Source organism: Talpa europaea, assembly GCF_964194135.1.
Source record: "Talpa europaea genome assembly, chromosome: 11".
NCBI classification, from domain to species: domain Eukaryota; kingdom Metazoa; phylum Chordata; class Mammalia; order Eulipotyphla; family Talpidae; genus Talpa; species Talpa europaea.
This window is the reverse complement of record NC_140078.1, coordinates 22332775-22347982: the sequence shown is the minus strand read 5'-3', so window position 1 is coordinate 22347982 and position 15208 is coordinate 22332775.

Genomic DNA, 15208 nt, shown 5'->3' with positions numbered 1-15208 from the left:
GAGAGTAACATCAGCCGATGCCCCATCCACTGTGCTGAGGGCCCCACTGCCCTACCAGTCTTCCACCTCCCTGACACAGAAGGAATGCAGGGGTCACAGGTCAACCTCTGACATCACCATCCCTATCTCTAGAAACCACCAGAGAGGCAGATGCATCACAGAGGAGTCTAAAATACAGATCCAGAGGGGCCTCCCTGGTGGCGCAAAGGGTTAAGATGCCGCAATATGAAGCTATCCACAGCCACTGCAGCAAGAATTCGATCCTCAGCCAGAGAGAGACCCACATGGCGCAGCAGACCTCTCCTATCTCACCCACTGCTCCCCTCAGCAGTGTATTTCAGTCAGTCTGCCTGTTCTGTTCCCCACTCTGTCTCTGGTGAATCCTCTCAACCCCCATACCTCTGGCCTGTACCCTAGTTCTTGTATGCATAAATAAATAAATCTTTAAAAATAAATAAATAAACATCATAAATAAGTTCAAAAAACAAATTATAAAAAAAAATTGGTAAATCATATGATAGCATATTTTCTCTTAACATAGAATAAGCTTCCACATAACAGGGAAAATGACCACAGATAGTTTACAGCAAGTCAAAAGGCTGTTAAATATATGATGCTCAACTTCACTTGTAAGATTAAAGCAATAAGAAAATAAAATACATAGGATTTTAACAAAACCTACCATTACACTATATATATATATAGTTCTCTCAAAATTAAGGGTAAATAATGGGAAAATATAAACTGATGGATATGAATAAAGTCTGCCTGAATGAAAGGTTTTTCTAAATTTAGTCTTGGAAAATCAGTATGACTTTCTGAAATATATGTCTGGATATGAACTCAGAAAGCAGTTTTCTTCTCTGTCCTTTAATTGTGGTATAACTATCATGAGAGTGTGGGCTAATGATTTACCACAGAATGAAAATGCATTTGTAACCAGTACACATGGCAGGGTTCCCTTTGTGCCTCCCCACAAAAGGCAGCTACATTTCTGACTTGTATTATCATAGATTAATTTTACCTATTTTTGAAGTTTATTTAAATGAAAGTACATAGTATGTAAAAAAAAAAAAGATTAAAGCAATAAAATTACCCAGGTTATTCAACAATACCAGATTATATGTTCTTTTCAAATATACAGAAAGCATTTTCCAGAACAGACCATATTCTAACCCTATAAAAAGCCTCAATAAATTTAAAAAGAGGGAAATCATACAGTGTATGTCTCCAACTACAACAGAATTAAGAAATCAATAACAAAAAGAAATCAAATGTGAAAATTAATACACTCCTTATAACCAAAAAAAGTAGAAAATGCTTTGAAATGAAAAGGAAGGCACAACATGTCAAAAAGAATAGAAAGCATGCAGTAAAGGAAAATTTGAAGGAAAATTTAGAGCTAAAATGTCTACATTAAAAAATCAGAAATATCCCTAGTCAATAATTTAATCTTCTACCTTAAAGACACTGGCAAAGAAGACCAAATTAAATTTAAAGCAAGTAAAAGGAAAATATAATCAAGATTGAAGCAGAAACTCATGAAACAATTTTTTTTAAATAGAGAAAATCAATAAAACCACAAGTTGGTCCTTTGAAAGATCAACAAAACTGAAAATTCTTTAGCTAGCCTAAATAAGAAAAGAAGAAAGAAGACTCAAATTACTAAAATCAGGAATGAGAGGACATTACCAGCAACCTTACCAAAATAAGATGGTAAGATAATGCTATGCCAACACATCAGATAACTTAGATGAAACAAATTCCTAAAAAACACAAACTACCAAACTAAGAAGATATAGAAAATCTGAATAAAACTTAAACAAGTAAAAATTGAATTCTGAATTTTAAAATCTCTCACAAAGAAAAACCCAGGTCCAGATGGCTTCACTGGTGAATTCTACCAAACATTATAAGAAGTAATACCAATTCTTCACTAGGGAACCTTTTCCAACTAATTCTATAAAGGCAGTATTAGCTTAATACCACAAAAAAAGACATCATAAGAAAAGAAAACTAGACTGATGATGTCTTATGACTATAAGATGTAAATATTTTCAACAAAATAACCAGCAAACTGGTTCCAGCAATTTATAAATAGAATTATACATCATGGCCAAGTGAGATTTAAAGGAAGAATGTAAGATTGGTTAAGCTTCTGAAAAATCAAGAAATGTAAAACACGCCACTCAGAGAATAAAGGACAAAAACGATCTCAATAGATGCAGAAAAAGAGATTTGACAAAACCCAATATATCCTCATGATAAAAACCCTTAACTAGGAATAGAAAGGAATTTCCTCAATCTGACAAAGGTCATTCACAAAAAACTTACATCTAACATCACATTTAATGATGAAATTCTCTATGCTTTCCCCCCTAAGATCAGGTACAAAGCAAAGATATTCACTCTCAGGACTTTTATCAACATTATACTAGAGGTTCCAGACAAGAAAATAAAGGAAGAAGATGAAATAAAAGATATCCAAATAGGAAAGAGGTGAAACTATCTCTATTTGCAGATGACATGCTCTTGTATATAGAAAATCCTAAGGGTTCCATTAAAAAATTATTAAAACTGATAAATTAATTCAGCAAGGCATAAGATCAACATATAAAATAAATTCTATTTCTATACAACAGCAATAAACAACCCAAAAATAAAATTAAGAAGACAATTTACAACAGCATCAAGAAAATATTTAGGAATAAGATTAAAAAGTACAAAACTTAGACTCTGAAAACTATAAAAACTGTTGAAAGAAACGAAAGATTTAAATAAATGGGAAGACAGCCTATGTTCATAGATTGGAAGACTAAACATTTTTAAGTTACTAAAACTCCCCCCCCCCCAAACTCATCAACAGATTCAACACAATCCCTATCAAAATCAAAATTTTATAAAAATTGACCAAACGATCCTAATATGCATATGGGAAGTCAAAGTACTCAGAATAACCAAAACAATCTTGAAAAAGAAAAACAAAATTTGAGGGCTCACAGTAATTAATTTTGAAACTTACCCATAATCAAGAAAGTGTGGTACAGATGAGGGCAGACTTATAAATCAATGGACAGAAATGAGAGTCCAAAACTGAACCCACACGTTTATGATCAATTCATTTTGACAAGAGCATCAAGAGCATTCAATGGAGAAAGAATCATCTTTTCAAGAAATAGAGCAGGGACAACTGAATATTCACATGCAAAAGAGGAAAGCTGAACATTTTCCTCATACCCTACACACAAAAAAAATTAACTCCAATGGATCACAAACCCATACATAAATGGTTGTAACTAAAAAAAATTCTAAGAAAATAGAGGCATACATTTTGAGACATTGGACCACAATGATTTCCTAGATATGACACTTAGAGCACAACTGACAAAAAAATAAATAAACTGGACTTCACTAAAATTAAAAACTTTCATGTTCCAGAAGATACTATCAAGAAAGTTAAAAAAAAAAAAAAAAAGGGTAGTCTGCAGAATGGGAGAAAATATTTGAAAACATTTATCTGATAAGGGACTTGTATAAATATATAAAGAACTCTCACAACTCAACAACAGAGACAAATGACCCAATTTAAAAAAAGTGAGCAAATGATCTGAACAGACATTTCTCCAAAGCAGATATACAAATGGCCAATAACCACATGAAAACATACTCAACAGCATTTGTCATTAGGGAAATAAAATCAAAACCACAATGAGCTACCACTTCACACCCACTAGGATGGCTATAATTAAAAAGACAGATAATAACAAGCTGTTGGCAAGGATGTAGAAAAATTGGAAACTTCATACATTGCTGGTAGGAACATAAAATGGTTCCGCTGCTTTGGAACACAGACTGGCATGTTCTCCAAAGGTTCCACAGTTACTACATGACCCAGAAGTTCCACTCCTATGCATGCATCCAAGAGAAAAGTAAACATGTATCTACACATGTACGTGAAAGTTCACAGCAGCATTATCCACAATAGCCCACAATGGGAACGACTGTATGTCCAGTCATTGATAGGTGGCTAATTAAAGCATGGTATATCCATATAGTAGAATCCTACTTGGCAAAAAAAAAAAAAAGGAATGAAGTACTGGCTACAACATGAATGAATGCTGAAAACATTATGCTAAGTGAAAGAAGCCAGACAGAAAATCCACAGTTTATAGAGTCCATTGACATGAAAGTAATCAGACAAGAAAGTAAATCAGTTGTTCCCTGGGGTTGGGAGGAAGCTTTGAAGGGCAAGCCGAGAGTGACTAATGGGTGCACAGTTCCTTTATGGGGTGATGATAATGTCCTGAAATTGATTGTAGTGATGGTTACACAATCCACTACAGTGCATGCTTAAGGCTGAAGTGGAAGGTATGTGAATTATATCTCAGTAAAGCTGTGATGTTAACAGGCAAACAAACAAACAAACAAAGATCTCCCTTCATCTATTAGTTTGGCAAAGATCCCAACATTCTATAGCAACCTGTGTTGGTGAAAATACAGGGAACCACAAGCTGAGGTGGGAGGGTCCGGCAAGACAATCTGGAAAAGCCGATCAACATTACAATTGTACACACCCTCTGCTCCAACAATTTGGGGTTAATCTTAGAGAAATCTTCATGCACAAATTCTGAGCATATAACTGAGGATATTCATTGAGAATTGTCTATAATTAGCAAAAGACTGAAACAACTGAAGTGTTCACTAATTAAAAAGTGGTCACTACTCACACAATAGACACTACACAACCATGAAAAAAGAAAGTGGCACAATGACTTAGGAGGTACACTGTCAAGAGAAAACAGGTGTAGACACACATTTGTACATGCCTAGATCTCCCTGGAAGGGCACACCTGGAACTCCTCCCTCGGGTGCCTCTAGCAACGAGACCTGGAAGAAGAGAGACTTAACTTCCCCCGTCTTCTTTTACACTGTGCGAATTACTTGTTTATATTGTATGTGTTGATGCTTTTTCTTTCCTTTTTAAGAAAAAACATAAGCTGGGGCCTCCCTGGTGACGCAAGGGGTTGAGACATGACCTATGAAGCTATCTGCAGCCTCTGCAGCACGAGTTCAATCCCCGGCCGGCCAGGGAGCAACCCACATGGCACAGCAGACCTCTCCTGGCTCGCCCGCTGCTCCCCTCATCAGTGTTCTCGGTCGTTCTGCCTGTTCTGCTCCCTACTCTGTCTCTGGTGAATCTTCTCACCTCCCACACACACCTCTGGCCTGTACCCCAGCTCTTGCATGCATAAATAAATCTTTAAAAAAAATTGGAAAAAACATAAACTTACCTGGTTTCAAATCTTTGCTTTCTCTCTCATAGCTGGACAAGTCACTTCACTTTTCTTAAATGTTCTGTAAAGTAAGGGATAATATTAATATACCTTGCAAGCTTGTTGGAGCATTAGATAAGACAACGCAAGCACAGATCCAGCACAGAGCTCCCCACTGCATCTGGCTCCTAAACCACAAGGCCCTTGGTTACTAACGTGTTACTATGTACACAAAGGTGGGTTGTAACAGGTGCCACCAGAGAGCCTCAGACAAGTGGTCAGTGCTCCAGCAATCCCCTCCCACTGGGAGAAACTGGGAAGACTTCCTGGGAGAGGCAGCACGTGAGTAGAGTCCAAGGACAAGAAGGCGTTCCATACATAGAGATGACTGGGGACAGTGTTCCACGCAAAAGCCCAGAGGTAGGAAAGCCCCGGTATTCACTAGGTCATTGTGCATTCATTGGCTCCTTCAACAAAGCCTAACAGAATACCTACTGTGCACTGTAGTGCATAGTAAAAACAGACTAAAATCAAGTGGCTACCCCAGCCAAGGAATTACAGAAAGCACAATAAAGGGCTGGGACACAGTCTTACCCACATCCAGGTGCTGAGAAGGCAGACCAGCAAAAGGAGGCTCAGAGAGGGAGAGGGACTGCCTAAGGTCACACAGCAGGTACTCGACTTATGAAGCTAGCCTCCCTCAGTTCCACCCTCTCCTCACCCCACAGTTCCCGCAAAGAGAAAGTCCACACGGTGATGACAAGCACTCATCAGAAGATGGACACAGATGTGGTCCATACTGGGACCCCACAAAGAGGAGGGACAATTGGTTCTGAGATGATAGCAATCGCTAGCTGATGGGCAGAGACACTGTGTGCCAGGCACCAGGCTAAGCAGACACTATACGCTTGAGCCCAAATGAGCCTGTGGCAGTTCTTACCCCACCCAGGTCGCAGATGAGGAAATTGAGGCTCGGAGACATCAAGCTGCTTGCCTGAGGCCACACAGCTCATAAGAGACAGCATCAGCAGATAGACCCAGATGGTCTGGGCGCTGCAGCCTCATGTCCTAAGGCCCATCCCCCAAGAGATATATGACAGGGCCTATCTCAGCAACACACCTCCTCTCCAAAGAGCCCAAGGTGGGAACCATTCTCAGCTGGCTCAGGAATGTCTCCAGATAAGAGTGGCCCAACCAGCAGCAGGGCAGGTAGTGGAGGTTGTGTCAGGAATGTGGGGAGATGGCAGGAGGAGGGTGGAGGCCACCCACCCTGCCTCTAGAGAGAGGGGAACAAACAGCAAGGCCCCATCAGGCACCTGCCTGAGCCAGGTTGGCTGCAGCATCTGCTTAAGGGGTTCCCTGCTGTGGCCCACAGGAGGACTCCAGACAAGTCGACAGGAGCCCTTGCAGCACCAGGGACACGCCCATAGTTAGTGCAAAGGCAGAGGAGATAACCGTGCAAAACCATGAGTACGCAGGCCATGCCTGAGAACCGCGGCCCTGACCAGGCTGCTGACATTTCTACTGCACTGTTCTCCTCGGGACCCTGCTACACAGGGACAATCGGCCACTTCTCTCAGAGCAGGGACAGAGAGAAGCTCAGCTCAGGCCAGCTCAGGCCAGTGGGGCCACCATGAGTCCTCTCCAAGGCCACTGGTCCCAGGGGAGCTCACCAGGGAGTCCTCACCCTCAGACTAAGTCAGTACATTTGTCACTATGGGGGATGGAGCCCCAGGCCAGGAGAGTGGCTGGTCCGAGGCCACACAGCCTGGAAAGGACTGCTTATGGAGTAAGTACATGACCCCTCTGAGCCTCCAAGCCTGGGGACCCAAATGACGCCCTCTCCCTCCTCACAGCAGCCCTGTGGGGCAGGCACTGCCAGCTCTGGCCTGTCCACAGAGCAGGAAGCAGATGCTCAGAGAGGCACTGGCCCAATACACCCACTTCACAGAGGGCCGCTGTGTCCCTTTCCTGCACCCCCTTTGGCCTCCTACACTAGATTGGAAGCTCCCCACAGGGAGGGAGCTTGAGCTGACTCCTGCTTTCACTTTCAGAAAGGAATTATCTATTCAACCCAACAGTAATTCTTCAATTTTTCTACAAGTGGCTTCGGAATATAGAAACCAGGAATCCGGCTTCTATACGGCTTCTGGCTGGGGGGAATACGAGCAATAACAATAATATGACTCGTGGCAGTAGTAATCCCTCTTCTCTACTTAGCACCTACACTTACTACCCCATTTACAGATGAGGAGATTGAAACAGACAGGTGATGGGTCTAAAATGCCACCTCTTAGCAGCTGAGTGACAAGTCCCTCCCTCTTGAGCTTCCCTTTTGGGGACCCACTCAGGACTCCTGAGACAGATACAAAGAAGTAGCCTGAGGCTGGGTTCTTCTTGGCAGGGTCCAGGGCTAACTCAGACTCCTCCCCAAAAACCCAGCACAGTTGTCTGCTCCAGTGCAGGGTGGTGGGGTGGAATGGGGTATGCTGATAAGGGTTCACACGCCTTCCCACCTGGGTTCATGCTACCCCTTCACTGCCCTGAAGCAATCCGTAGCCACACTCACTTTACACATGTGGACAAGCAGGCTGCAGAAAGTTGCCCCCACAAGGAAGTGGACAGTGGGGATGCCAACCCAGATCGGAGTGACACCAAAGCCCACCCTCTCATCACTACGCCTGCAAGGAAGCATGGGAAGGACAGTCCAGGAGGTGGACACAGCATGTGCAAGGGTCCTGAGACAGGAAAGCCAGATGGACAGGGACTATCAAGGCGGAGGTCTGAACTCAGTGGGTCCCAGCTTAACTGAGTCATTCTGGCCCCTTGACCCAGGCATGAGGAGGTCCAAGGAAGGCCCCAAGAGGAAGCTGCCCAGCAATTTAGGTCAAAAAGGCCTAAAAAAACTAGAGGAGCCATGAAAGTTTTCTCATAGCCCTGAGCCTTCATCCCACATTGATCCTGTCACAGCACAGTTATCTCCAGCTCTGAAGGGCCAGAGGGGTGAGCAAGGGGAGGGGACAGCTTAGCCGAGGTCTCGAGGCTGGGCAGTTTGTGAAAAGAGGGAGGGGACATGTGACTCAGGCAGAAAGGACCGCTTGGGCAAAGGCCGTTTGGAGAAAGGCACAGAAGGCAGGTCAGCTTACACCACACAGCCTCAGTTTCCCCAGGGTAAAGACAGGCACACGGTGGTGGCTCCACTTCCCTCCATCTCTCCCTCTTTCGAGGCCCACGCCCACGAGGGAGGCACTGGGATGGAGGCTTCTGCATCCACCTGCCCTTGCGAGTGTCCTGAGGCTGGTGGGTCAATGGGACTGGGAGGTTTCACTGACCTCCCCCCACTGCACCCCAGCTTCTATTCCCCAGTCCAGGCTAGGAAGCCCAGCACATGAATGGGCAGGGGGCCAGGAGGTCACCCAAAAGACCACAGTGAGATATCCCCCTTCAGAGGCGAGGTTGAGCGCGCCCAGCTTGAGGCCACACAGCATGGTGGAAGCGGCCCTGAATGAGTGTGTGGGCACTGGACCCAAGATAAAACTCTCAGGACACCCGGACCAAGAGCTCTGGGCTGAGCGGGAGCTAGCAAGAGGACGAGCAAGCCCCAAATGACCCACAGGCCAGACAGGCCTCAGGGACCCAGAAAGGTGCCAGTTGACAGGGCCTGATAAACCTCCATCAGAATCACTGTGTGCCCTTGAGCAAATCGCGTCCCTTTCAGGCCTCAGCATCTGCTCCAGGACAGAGGCCATGGCAAGGCTTCCTCAGCAGACACATACTCACCTCACCCCCAATATCAGGGGATCATCAAAGGGAGCACCGAGGTGACAAGTTCCAAAGTGACAAGTTTTGCTCTCTTCCAGCCTCTGCAAGGTTATCTCTCCCTGGGCGCCCAGCTGCCCCACTCCTGATGGCTGATGGGCACAGGGTATGACTGCCAGCCGGCCCCTGCCCACGGCGCCGCTATTTCCTGCCAGCAGCTCTGGGAACATACAGTGTCCCCTCCTCCCTGCCCACGTCTGTGCAGTAACTCCCTCCAGGGACACTGGTGGGCAGGAGCACCTGGTCACCAGGCCCCTCCGCAGTCAGCCCTGAGCTCCAACCCTCTCCTCACCGCTCTAGGTCTGCAGGTAGCCTACCCTGGAGGTGTGACCTCGGGAAGACCCAGCCGTCCCTTTGCTCATCCATGAAATGGGTCCTCGGCAGACCTCTGAGGGAGAAGGCATGGAGCCTGAGGTGGGGGACAGTGTGCAGCAAGATGGCCAAAACCCTTGACACTCCTGCCGGCAGCTCACTTGATCAAGGCCAAGGCTAGATGTGCCCTCTGCGGCAGGCTCCTTCTCCCCACCCTGGGTCTTCCCTTGGACTCTCTCCAGACCCTTTCACAAGCTGTTTCTCCACTGAAGGTTTAGCACCTACCTTCTCTGCTCCTAGCCCCCCCAACCTATGAACTCCAGTGCACCCATTGGGCCTGATCAGAGGCAATTTCTGACTTCACCTGCCCCCCCATGCTTTTCTGGGCTCACACAGTCTCCATCCCATGTGGATTAAGAGTTGGAGGTCTGGTCCCTCCTAGCTGAGTGACCTTGGGAAAATTACTCCTCTCAGCACCTAGTTCCTCACCTATAAAATAGGAATAAATATAATAACCCACCTCCAAAGATTGTTGTGAGAATTAAATAAATTCATATTTATAATGTGCTGAGAACAGGGCCCAGACCCTAGCAAATGAGGTATAAGTTTGCCATCATTCAATAATAATAGCAGCTGATACTTATTGTTGAGTACCTACTGTGTGTCAGGCCCTGTGCTCAGCCTCCTACCTGGATTATCTCACTATGGCCTGGGACAAGCGGCCACTATGAACCGCTTTACAGCACAGAGAGGAAGGGTGAAGGGAGGTTTTACTGATATAAAGGCTATTGTTCATTTCTTTTAAAAAGATTACAGTTTTGCGGCTACTTTTTTTTTAACCAGAGTCCTTCTCTTTTAGGCAGGAAAGATGACACAGGATGGGGGAGGGGGCAAAAGAGCTGCAGAAAGAGCTGTCACTGGTGGACGGTCCTTGCGGTTCAGTGATGAGTTCCTGGGAGTTCATTACACCCCACCTTGGGCAAACTATTACTACCCCACCCCCTCCTGCCTCCTGCACTAATGCAAAATAGCTGCTCCACTGGTCCCCCTGCCTCAACCTTCACCCCCGCAGTCTGTCCACACACAGCCAGATGGCTCAGAACTCTCCTGTGATCCCCTTCACACTCCAAGTTAAAAGCCAATGATATGGGGGCCCTCCCTGACCTGCACCTGGATATTTCTGCCCTCACCTCTCCATTCTCCCCCTTGCTCACTCTGTTTCCCTGCTCTCCTTGCAGTTCCGACAGAGTTCCAGCCTCAGCACGCCTCTACCTCAGGGACTTTGCATGGTCTGTTTCCTCTACCTGGATTCCCTTCCCCCAGGGAGGGACCAGACTCCTCCTGCCCCTCCCTGGATGTGAGTTTCTGGGAGAACTGGTCCCTGGTCACCCAATCTAACTGCACCAGCTTCTCCACACCCAGTCACACTTTCACTCCCTTCCCTGCTTTATGTTTACTCCACGGCACTTACCACTGCCTTACAGGCCCTGTGTATATTTTCCTTATTTGTTGTGTTTTTCTGTCTCCACTAAAATGTAAGCTCTGCAAGAGCAGGGATTTTAGTCTTGTGCATTCTTTGCTGTCTCTCCAGCCACTAGGACACTGTCTAGCACATAGCAGTGCTCAATAAATATTTGGTGGAGGGCAAGAGGATTAAATGAATAGGTGGATGGCAGGAGGAAGGGACAGATGAGGGGTGAAGAGAAGAAAGGGCAGTGCCCCATAAGATGAGGAGGTACAGGGTTTGGCCCTGGGTCTGTCCAGCCCCACAGCCTCTGCCCTGGCCACTGTGCTCTCCTGACACTGCCTGGCAATCTCTGTGGCGGAGCTTCGACCACTCTGACTGACACAGGGCAGTGTGCAAGTCTGAGACCGCTTCCTGCCTCCAGCCCCGCCTGGCAGGGGCCCAGCCACAGAACGTCTACCAGGGGAAGTTCGCTGAGCAAGCGATAGGCCATCCACAGGCCAAGCAGCGGAACATGTCTAGTCCTGCGTCCACAGTGCAGACCTGCCAGGGGCTGACAGGCCTCAAACCGGCTCTGCCAGTGTGGCAAGGGTGGGGCGGGGCGCTGCAGGCTGATGTCAGCATGGACAGAGAGACTGGGGGGTGCTGCTGGGGACAGGACCCAGGCCCTGGCAGGGCAAAGGTTAAGTAGGGCACTGTGAGCTCCCACCAAGTCCCTGCCCCCCAGAGACGGAACTCTTCTAGCCCCCAAGGCATTTGGATTTCTTCCCCTTCCACACTACAGGCCCTGACCTGGATTGTAGAGGGCAGAATCCCTTCCTGCTAGGACACATACAAAGCCTGGGAGCCTTGGGAAGGGCAAGGCCCAGAAATGGGTGGGACCATAGCTAAGCAAGACCCAGGGACCTGGTATAAAACCCTACTCTGTCCCAAGTTGCTGTGTAGCCGTGAGCCAATCCTGCGTGCTTCTGGACTCAGTTTCCCCATGGGCATAGATTCCGGGGACCTCTTCTAGGCAATTTGGCACCTCTGGACCTGCTCCAAAGCCCAGCTCTAGGGGCAGACACCGCCAGAGCCCGGGCTCGAGCACGTGTCTTTACTACCCACAGAAGCAATAAGACAATTACTGATTATTGAGCACTCACTGAATGCATGGCATCAGGCGGGCACTTTACACCAGGTACTTTGTCCTCCTGGTATGCTTGCCTTTGGGTAGGGGCGGTTCTGTTCTGTTTCCCAGAAGAGGAAACTGAGGCCCAAGTCACATAGTAAGTTGGAGCTCAGGGCCCCTGACCCCACCTCCAGGGTCACACTGAACTGCATCTATGTCCTCCAGATGGTTCAGGGCAGGGTTCCCCCAGCCCCAAACCTGCCCCACTGTGTAACCCAGGTCGTAGGGTACCCATTAAGTTTTCTACAACTGTCAGAAGGTAGGCGCCTGCCTGTTTCACCCAAGGTATACCCCTGTTTAAAGCTGCAGGAATTGGAAGATTTGTCCCCACACTCAGGGAAGGTGGAGCGGCTGGGCCTATTTGCCTCCAGATGGACTCAGGGGTTGATGGGAAGCAAACAGGAACCGGAAACCCAAAGTCCACTGAGAGTCTGTGGGCTGGGTAGGGGGTGTACTTAGCCCCTCATTACCAGTAGCTGAGAGGAAGGATGATCCCTCCTGTGCTCCTGTCCCCCATGTAGCCCAGTTCCAAACCCTATCAGTCCCACCTCCACCTCCAAGGAACCCCCTTCCTTCCCTCCTACCAAGTCCACCCCCTCTTCCAGGCCCAGCCTCCTCCTCCAGGCTGGCCAATGGGGGCAGAGGGTCCTTCTGAAATGCCACACTGAACCAGTTATCCTAGTTTGACATCCCCCATAGCCCTTATACAGTAAGACAAAGGACAAAGTCCTCCCAGGGGCCACCAAGGCCCTACAAAGCACTTCCAGCCCCACCCCCATCATTCATTCAATTCTTCCCCTTTCCCACAGAACCCAATATGCACCTGCCTCAGGGCCTTTGCACTTGTCGCCTCCACCCAGAGCATCATTCCTCTGGACACAGTTACACACCTCACTCCTTTACTTCTCCAAATGTTTTACTCAAATATCACCTGCTCAGAGAGACCTTTCCTGACCACCTGTTTAAATAGCAGCATATCCAGGCAACTCTGCTCTGGGTAGCTCATTTCAAAAGCTACCTCCTTACAGAAGGCTTCTCTGACCTCCCAGCCCAAGTGAAGACCTTCAACTTCTTTCTAACATGGGCCACAGCCCTGATGATGTAACTCGCTGAGTGAATACATGTCTGATGAGGACAGGGGCCACTCTGTCTTACTCACATCTGAATACTCTACAGCACGAATAATATTCAAAATCATGAACAGCTGGGATTATTAGGCAACATCTGGTCAGAATGGAGAGTGACTAAAAGCACAGGGTCTAATATGGAGGGGGTACTTGGAAATTACTGAATGAATGATGAATGAACAGACGGATGGGTGGACAGATGGATGGGTGGATGGGTAGATGGATGTATAAATGACACACAGAGGGTCTGGGCCTTGCCAGGGATGCCTGGGGTCCTGAGAAGGTGGCACAGAGAAGGAAAGGGTTCATCCAAGCTCACCAATCAAGCTCAGGCCTCCCAGCTGCAGCTGCCCTGCCTCTCCTCCTGACTTATTTCCCATTCTCTCAATCTAAGAACTCCTTCCCCAAGGGAACTGGGTGAGGAGGAGGGGCACACAGCCCTTCAGTCCCCAAAGGAAAGGGGGGGAGTTCCCAGGCTCCATCTGTCCCACCACAAAGAGGCTTTGTCCTCAGTGCAGAGAGCCTGGGGCAGACCGGAAGCCGCCCCTCAGACGCCCCTGCACCCCCAGTCAGCTAGGCCAACAGCTCCAAAACCACATCCTAGTGTTGGCTACAGTCCTCTCAAATCTTATTAATCCTCCCTAGGAGTCGCAGGATGGAGGCTCCAGGGTGACCCTCATTTTTGTAGCTGGGGAAACTGAGGCTCAGACAGTGAAGTCACTTGGCCAAGGTCTCCCTATTAGCAAATAATGATGCTGGGAATAAAATCCAGACCCATCTGTCCCCAGAGTCTTCATTCATGGCTCTCAAATCACCCTGACTGAGTTAAAAAGGGTCATGGGGCCCGTCTGGAGGTAGGCTTAGATAACCATGCCTGGTCCTTCACCTGAGCAGGGACCATCCTGGGAAGGTGTAACCAACAGGGAAGAAGGACTTGAACCCAGAGCCCTTGCCCCACACCTAGTCCAGGCCCCAGGCACCTTCGGAATCTGCCAGCCAGGTCCTAGCATGTCTCCACCACTTCCTGCCAAGCAGGTGTTTACATGGAAAGGACAGAGAGCAAGCAAACCAGGGGTCAGAGGTACCCCCATGCTTCACCTGATGTTCCCCTGTCAAGTCCAGACTTGCTGTAAGCCTGGTCAGCACCCACTTTCTCTCTAGGTCCATCTGCTTTCAGTGCAGCCACCAGCACCACCTCACCAACCACACTGCCAGGAGGGACTGACTGGCACAGACCCTGAGCAGGGTACTCCCCCTCAGAGCCCGATAAATCAGTACGGGCCAGCAGTCTCTCCTCATGACCTGAGGCCAGCATGCAGACCCGCAGGCAGACATGCAAGGACCTCGACACATGGGTATTGGTAACCTCCCTGGTGACTACTTCACCGCTCCACCAAGCTCCACCAAGAGGGGCTGCTCATGCCACACCTTCAGACCCCTCCCAACCATCCTATCCTTCAAAGTAGGTCATAAGCAATGCTTCCTCCAGGAAGCTTTCCCTGACCTACTCCCTCCAAGGCCCCAGGGCAGGGTTCTTGATCCCCATCTCTGTGGGCAACCTTCACTTGGCAACAGTAATTGAGGACTGAACCACCTCTGATCCTTCTCTTTCTTTGTTCTCCCATCAGACTTTCAGCAGGAGACCTGCCCTGTGCCCAGCAACCGCAGGACAAAGTCTGGTGAGGATGTGAGGCCTCAGTAGCTTATCAACCTATCACCCAGCTACCCAGCACAGGACCTGCCACTCACCCCTCCCAGGGCCATGACTACACACCAGCCTACTTTCCACCTCCAGATCTGTGCTCACCCCGTCCCTTCTTCCCCGAAGCTCCCACCCTTTTTTTTTTACCTCCTGAGTTCCTGCCCACCCTTCAAGCCTCAGGCCAGGTATCAGCTCCTCTGGGCACCATTCTGGCATTGTAATGGGCCGCCATAGGTTATATGGCACTGACAGCATGTAGAGCAATGCTCAGGATCTGCGTCCGTTCCTCCAAGGTGCCAGCTGCCCCCAGACTGCACCTTTGGGGTTTCAGCACCTAGC